The sequence below is a fragment of the Rutidosis leptorrhynchoides genome, chromosome 3, assembly GCF_046630445.1.
Source record: "Rutidosis leptorrhynchoides isolate AG116_Rl617_1_P2 chromosome 3, CSIRO_AGI_Rlap_v1, whole genome shotgun sequence".
Taxonomy (NCBI): domain Eukaryota; kingdom Viridiplantae; phylum Streptophyta; class Magnoliopsida; order Asterales; family Asteraceae; genus Rutidosis; species Rutidosis leptorrhynchoides.
In genome coordinates this window covers 267566984-267575955 of record NC_092335.1, presented here as the reverse complement: position 1 = coordinate 267575955, position 8972 = coordinate 267566984, and positions in this window count along the sequence as shown.

The window sequence follows — 8972 nt, the reverse complement described above, 5'->3', positions numbered from 1 at the left end:
CTGACTGTCTCCCTGCGTTTTGGCTGAGGGGCCGAAGAACTGGATGTCGGGATAGAACTAATAGGAATAGCGGGAATAGGGGTGGTAGTGTCTGGTGGAGTTGGTGCCACAACATCCTCACTAAACTCGGGATTTAGATTTTCCAATTCAGTAGCCTTTCGTTTCTTTCCTCGTTCGAACTTGTCTTTCGTAATTTCCTGTATTTCTTCCTCCTCAGGATCACTTTCCGGTTCCTCTTCAATTGATTCATCCGGAAATTGTGAGTCTTCCCCAAAGGTGTCGTTTTCATCATCGGATAGGTTAATGACTGGAACACTATCTGAGGATTCTGGTTCGGAGTCGCTGAACGTGATAACAAATTTTGAACCAGGCATCTATCACACAACAACTAGTACGTTAGTACCACATAATATTTACATATTAATTTTTAACCAACAAGGATAAGCAATAGTTTTCGAAATCAAACACGGTCAAAGTCCAGACTCACTAATGCATCCTAAGAAACTCGATAAGACACACTAATGTAAATTTTCTGGTTCTCTAAGACCAACGCTCTGATACCACCTGAAGCATCCCGTTCATATCGATTATAAACGTTACGTACTAATGACCTCTATATGTGACATTTTTCAAAATATGCATACGTTTTTATGATACAAACCATAACCTTTATTATAACCAAAGGCTTAAACAACATAATAATGATTATCGTTTAGCGATAATCTTAGTCTTACAAACTTTACATTTGATAATAACAATACGATTTCCAACATATTTCACATTACAAATCTTTCGGTATGCAGTTTTATTTTTGACACAAATATGCATACTCCAAATCTTGCTTAAATTCGGCATAATGCAGCGGAAGCTTTTATTTATCACCTGAGAATAAACTTGCTTAAAACGTCAACATAAAGTTGGTGAGATATAAGTTTAAAGCTAGCAGCGTTATAAATATAGACCACAAGATTTCATATACATAAACGTTTTAATAAAAATATTCTAAGTGATTGAGCACTTGATAACCATACTTAACATTTAATCAACGTCGCATATTCCCTTTATTATGAAATCTCAATACACTGTACCAAGTGTAGTCACCGAAATGAAGTACTGTGCAACCGTTGAATACTGGTCGTCCAGTCCGGTTGGGGTTGTCAGGCCCGATAGATCTATCAACAGGATTCGCATTTACAATACCACATGTAAATAGTAGTTACCAAGCTACAGGGAAGTATGCCAGTGGTACAACTCAACGTAGAATATATTTTTTTATCACTTGTGTCCATAACGTAAATCATAAAATGCATGTATTCTCATCCCGAAATATTTAAAGTTTAAAAGTGGGACTATATACTCACTTTTGCCTTGAAGATATATAACACGACCTGGTCTCCGATCGATATCACGAACCTAACCATATATAATATATCAACATATTTTCTTTTCAAATAATCGTTACATGTATACTTATAATACTTTTAATATCTAATAATCCGTAGTTAGCAGTCCGATGTTAGTAGTGTGATGACCAGAAAATTTCCGATCAAATTTAAACTTTAATCTTTATATGTTCCCGATACGATGAGCAAAAATATGTAATGTTGAGTCTCGAAAGTTTTGAAAACTATATTCATATAATCAATTACCCTTTGACCATGCCTAGCGATTCACGAACAATTATATATACATATACATATGTGTGATTATTAAATTGAGATATATTATATAAAACATCGAACGGATTAGTGGATATGATTATAAGCTATGAGATCTATTTTATGAACCTGGAAATTCTATCAAGGTATTGAATAGATAATACTTTACATGAATGTATTTGTTCGATGTAACTTTATCGACGAGATTAAAAGATAATATCAAATGATTAAATTATCAGATACATTGAATTATGATTAAGAGTATCTGTTATGAGGTCCACTTTGATTTAGGTAACCCTTATTATTAACCGTATTCGGAAAATGGTAAAGTGAGTTATAAGTGAAGACAAATGTGTCAATTAACGGGAACTAGCCAAATGTTAGTGGAGTTTTCTGTTCGCCTTTCTATATAAACGTTAACTAGTTAACCTTACTATTATTTAGAGTGAAAGTGAAACTTTGGGAATATAGTTGTATTATTTAGAAAGTTTAAGGAAAACAAACTAAACGATGACGCATAAGGAAATTATGTTTTTTTAGTATAAACGTTATAGGATATAATATTTTAAACAATCTTCAAATATACTTTGAAATATAATTAAAATCTAAATATTTTATTAAAGTATTTCAAACCTATATATTATAAATATATTTTAATTTAGTCAAAAGACGTTTTGGTTTAAGTTAATGTTATTAAATATACTTCGATAACTAACGAGGGTATGAATTATAAAAGTAAATGACCAAAACACTCAAAAGATTAAGTTATACTTTGAGTGGGTTAGTTTTTAATTAATTTAAGTCTAGTTATTAATAAAGGTACGTGTCACAAAATGTTTAATTTAAAATAAAATATTTTGACAAACAACGAGACTTTAATTTATAGAAGGAAATGACCACCACACTCAATTTTATAAGTTATATTTTTATAAAGGTAATTTATTGTTGAGTAAGTCTAATTTTTGTAAAAGGTACACGTCACGTAATGTAAAAGGCTAGTTTTCTAAACGTACGAAAGTGCGCCCGGAAAACCGAAAGTGGTACATGAGTCGTGAGACCACGACCGTGTCATTTTTGTAAAAATTATATTTTTACCACGCACGTAAATATAATATAATATTTAATTAATTCTAAAGATTTAATATAATATATATTAAATAATAAAAAAAAAACCTACGTATCATATAAAACCTATGTATCATATGTACGAGTCAAATTTCTATAAATAAAAAAAAAACCTTCGTACAAATAGAAGTGTCGGCATAAGAATTAGTTGATCATGAGCTGGACTCCATTGAGTGTTGCAACTGCAAAAGTGAATATGAGAAAAATTGGGTTATAAAAGCTCAAATTAATTTGCTCGCTGAATTCATTTCTCATGCTCCCATATATGCTCTGTATACTATCTAAGTTAATTAATATTATTAATTTTATTAATATTATTAAGAATAATATTATTATTAATTTTATTATTATCGTTAATATTATTATACATAAAATATTACGACGAGGTCATGAGCGAGTCATTTCAAGACAAGTTTTGCGAGTAGGATAGGGCTAAGAAAATTATGGGTTATAGCCATGGAGGTGATGGGTATGGTTCATGGGTGTATTCGTGAGGTCAATCTAGTGTTTGTCATCTCCGTCGCGTCTTCGTACCTTTCCTACAATATTGAACCTCAATATTGATACGTGAGCACTCATAACTTAACTTTTATTTACTAATAGTGTATCCCTGACTAGTGCTCGAGAATATAGGATTGTGCATGCTTGTATATTTGAAATTGCCCTTAGATAAGTTATGTTGAATCTTAAAGGTTGTTATACTAGGGATAAATTAAGGTATAAGATATGCATGTCATTGGAAAGCTAGTGAAAAATTAATAACTTTTCCTTTAGATGCCAAAGGGATCTGATGGACGGATTAGAAATTATAGCCAATTGAAATTTCATAAAAATGATTATTATTATCGTCGTTAATATCGTTGTTCTAATTTTTTTTTATCTAATTGTTAATATTATTATTATTATTATAATTATTATTATTATCATCATTATCATTATCATTATCATTATTATTATTATTATTATTATTATTATTATTATTATTATTATTATTATTATTATTATTATTATTATTATTATCAATAAAAGTATTATCATTAAGAATTGTTATTTTTATAGTTATTATCGTTAAAGTTATAATTAGTATTATTATTATTATCACATAAAATAGTTATTAGTATATTCATTATCATTATAAAACATTATTATTATTATCGTTTTAAATAAAAATTATTACTTTAAGGTCAATATTAAAAAGTATCGTAAATTTAGAGATATCATAATTAGAATTATCATTTTACCATCATATCATTTTTTTTAGTAAATATAAATATTGATTTTTATTAATAAAATAATAATAATTATTATTACAAAATAACACGACTGTTACTTATTATTATTAGCAATGCTATTTTATCAAATAAATGTAATACAAATTATATAATTACCTCAATAGAATCTATCGCAATATTTTTATGATATTAAATAAACTTTATAAATTTTATTACTTAAGACATATATAAGTATATTCTAATATAAAATTTTATTTACTAATAAATGAATTATATTATTTACTCTATTAAATCTTTTAAAAATATTTTAAAAATATAAAAACGACGATATTTAAATTATATAATAATCATTTATAAATTTTTTTTTAAATCATTTTGAGTCAAACTAATTTTTGTCGATCCTTGTATATTAGACTCGAGCATTAGGATTGTGGTACACTATGACTTAACTTAATGTATTAGACAAATCTTGACAAATACATAAATATATATAAATAATTTAGGTTCGTGAATCCGAGGCCAACCTTACACTTGTTCAATGAAGTTATATGTATTTTTACTACAAAATACAGTATGGTGAGTTTCATTTGCCTTTTTACCCTTTATATTTTTGGGCTGAGAATACATGCGCAACTTTTATAAATGTTTTACGAAATAGACACAAGTAATCAAAACTACATTATATGGTTGAATTATCGAAATCGAATATGCCCCTTTTTTTATTAAAGTCTGGTAATCTAAGAATTAGGGAACAGACACCCTAATTGACGCGAATCCTAAAGATAGATCTATTGGGCCTAACAAACCCCATCCAAAGTACCGGATGCTTTAGTACTTCGAAATTATATCATGTCCGAAGGAGGATCCTGGAATGATAGGGGATATTCTTATATGTATCTAGTTAATGTTGGTTACCAGGTGTTCACCATATGAATGATTTTTATCTCTAGTACGATGCGAAATGCCTGCTATTAGAATGATATTTATGGAAATGATAAATGAAAATCTTGTGGTCTATTAAAATGATGAAAATGAAATGTTTATGATAAACTAATGAACTCACCAACCTTTTGGTTGACACTTGAAAGCATGTTTATTCTCAGGTTTGAAAGAGATCTTCCGCTGTGCATTAGCTCATTTTAAAGATATTACTTGGAGTCATTCATGACATATTTCAAAAGACATTGCATTCGAGTCGTTGAAGTTCATTAAAGATTATTATTAAGTAAATGACAGATTAGGTCATTTATAGTTTGGATATTATAAAATGGTATGCATACATGTCAACTTTCGATGTAATGAAAGATTGTCTTTTAAAAATGAATGCAATGTTTGTAAAATGTATCATTTAGAGGTCAAGTACCTCGCGATGAAATCATATGTTATTGTATTCGTCCCTATGGATTGGGTTGGGTCGCTTCATGTGGTATCAGAGCGGTGGTCTTAGCGAACCAGGTCTTGCATTAGTGTGTCTAACTGATAGTTGTTAAGATGCATTAGTGAGTCTGGACTTCGACCGTGACTGCATGTCAAAGGTTTTGCTTATCATTTCTAGTCGGAAATCATCTACTTACCATCCTAAGGAAATTACTTGTTTATCATTCTTAAGTCTAGACACGTTCTCCTGCATTTATTGCATAATAGTGTATAGACAAATTCTTATATTAGCATATCTGTTACTGTGAACTTTGACTATCATCTTTCAAAGATTCCCCCGTAAATTATGGGATTTTGGTAATATATATACATATGAAAACTATGTATTGAAGAATACCAAATCTAAATCCTACAATCTATTCCATACCAAAAATTCATTTCCTCGATTATACGAGATGGATTCTGTATCTAGTTCGAATTCCTCCGATTTTGACAGTTATGCCGACATGGATTTCCATTCGGGCTCCGAAGGCAGCGTCACCGGAATGGATCAACCAATCTTCCATCATCTATTCTGGATGAATTGGGGATGGGTACATAATATACTAAATCACTGGAGACAAGAAAAAGGTGATCCCTTCCATCCACCAAATTGCCCTATTGGCGATGAACCTGAAGCACTCACCGGCGAAACTATTCGAGAAACCCTTTTTTCTCTCATTTCTAGAGTATCTTGTCACGATTACATAATATCCCATATTTCTTATCTTGTTCATTCGCTCACTCCAACCGCTAATCATTCCGGTGTACAAGCAGAAGTTAATGAGCTTCGCGCTCGGGTAGTGGCTTTGGAGAATACGGTGCGAAGATTACAAACACCATCAGCAGCACCAGCAGCATAACCAGTACCGCCAATAACATCAACATCGCAAGCCTCAATACCCTAAGCACCAGCAGCATCACTGGCATCAACAGCACCACCATCATCAACAGGATCATTACCACCACTAACAACCACATTCGCATCACACGCCTCAATATCACAACTTATACATCGGAACACGCGCCATAAATACCAAGGAGTACCAACCACAACAAACGATGAAGTACTGATTCATAACTTCATCGGAGAATCATCCTGTAGTGATTAGGTAATCTCTAAAGACTTAGAGATTATCTATTTCAGCCTTAACCTTAGATCAGATAAGTAGACAAAGATGATAGAGAGAAGAATCAAAACCCTGACAAGAATGGTGCGTAAAAGCTAGACCTGTTTTACCAACAGCTTCAACAGTACTCTTAGCCTCACCAACAGTGTTGTCAACATCGTTAGAATCGTCAGTACCTCTAACATCACAAGCCCCGCCAGTTCAAGAAATCACTGTGGAAACCATTACGAATTAATAACGAGTATATTGTAACAACGAGTTATGAAGTATTAACTCAGTTCCTCCGAAGAATTTATATGTATATCCTATATATATAAAATTTTTAACCATAATAAATCTTTCTGTACTAAGCTATTATGTATGGAATTTAACTATCCGGTTAATTCATATTACTAATATGCTATGATGTACATTCTTCGTTAACAATTTAATCATTGTTAACCACAATCTCTGTTTCAAACTCAATGAATTTTATTTCATAATAAATCAAGTGTATCATTCAATAACATGTTTGATTTTATACTTTCATCTTCGATGCACTCGAAACTTTCTAGAAATCATCAATCGTACATTGCGAAGTTCGCAAGAATTCTTCAAGCGTCAACATCCTTCATTGAAAAATATCAATAAAAATAAATATTAAAGTATTGATTGCATTAGTAAAATACTCCGTGAAGATTATGTAATCTCTAATGTTTTAGAGATTATTCATTTCTAATTGAATCCGAAAATCAAATGAGCTTAATATGATATTAACTCATTGAATCTGTATTACATCTGAAGAAAATATACCCACATATATTTTCATAAAGATTGTAATGAGAATTCTTGTTCAAAATATTATTTGTGAAATTTTTTTTTTAACGGGTAGGTAATACCCAAGAGATATATAAAATCACAATTAATATGTTACATTCTTCAATTCTGATTCAATAATCATCAACTAAACCAATATACATTCTTCTATAGAAATCAAAACAACCATACTCATTCGAATCTAATTACATATTCTGATTTTGGGAATTTCAGAATTCAACTCGAGATACAACCAAAATCATCACTCTTAGATCTTTACATTTTTCAAAGCTATACTTTGACTTCAAAAATGTGATAGCACATCACTTTTAATCGTAACACACAAGATGGATATGAAAAATCATTCGAGATTTAGGACGATTTCATCATTTGAATATTGACTATGACAATCTGCAATTAAAACCCTTCGAAATTCTAGAAGACACTTCAAATAATAAACAATTGAGATGATGATCCAACCACACGTTACCCGAAGTTTTGTACCTGAAAAACTCTCAAAACCAAAGTCATAATCTAACATGTACCTGCGTCGAATTCTTTATCATTTATTAGCAAAAACAACATTTTGATTCCTTTTCAAAGTAGCCAATTTTGTCACAGCTCCAGCAAGTCAACTTCGATTTTTCAGTCGGAGCAGTATTATTATAACCATGATAGATACGTTGCCCTTTCGTCATTATTACTGGGGAACCTTTCATATTCCACCATATTACCACCAGCGTTTAATCATCTAAAACACGATTCTTCTGAACCCACCTCGAATTGATAACCAGAGATTCAGATATTATAGCATTAAATGCACAGGAAACATAAAAATGGTAGATGGTTTAAACGGTCAAAAGTTTGATGATAAAAGATAGTGAGTTGGTAAAGCTCAGAAAAAGAAAGGATTTGGTACTGAAAAACGGATTAAGCAAAGTATGAAGGAAGCCGTGGATAAATCACAGAGACTGAATCTGCCTTCAAAGGATCCAAATAATTCAGTGCCTGTTGAACTCGTTAGCAAACACCTTACTTCTTATTCTAAACCTTCACAGACAGATATTCTTCATCATCAACATATCTTAAATATTATAAGATATCTTCGTATCTTCCATTATACATATTCTCCATACCTTTGGAGATATTTTCACAACTATTCTTATCAAGTATCATTTATCTTTCCGTAATATCTGCAACATAAAAGAAACTGTGTTAGTTTCTAAATTCTGAAAAATTCGAATATGAATGTTTTTGAAGTAGTGTTGGGAACTGATGCATGAGTTAGTATAATATAATGACACTTGATCAACGTCATTATATTAAAGTAATTCATGTTGAGTTTCTAATGAATGTGATGATTCACAGGACATACCGTCATCATGTACCATTTACACGACTCTTACATTCTATCGAATCTCTAAATATATCAAGAAAATATTTCTTGATAATTCGGTCTTTTTCAGGGTATTCTGGTAATTTAACAAATCAGGATTTACCATTACCCTTTCCTTCTTAGAACAATTACTATATTCCTTCTTAAATCCATACATATGAATTTTGGACCATTACAAGAGCTATTTAGTCGCAAGAAGAAGAAACGAAAGGACAAAGCT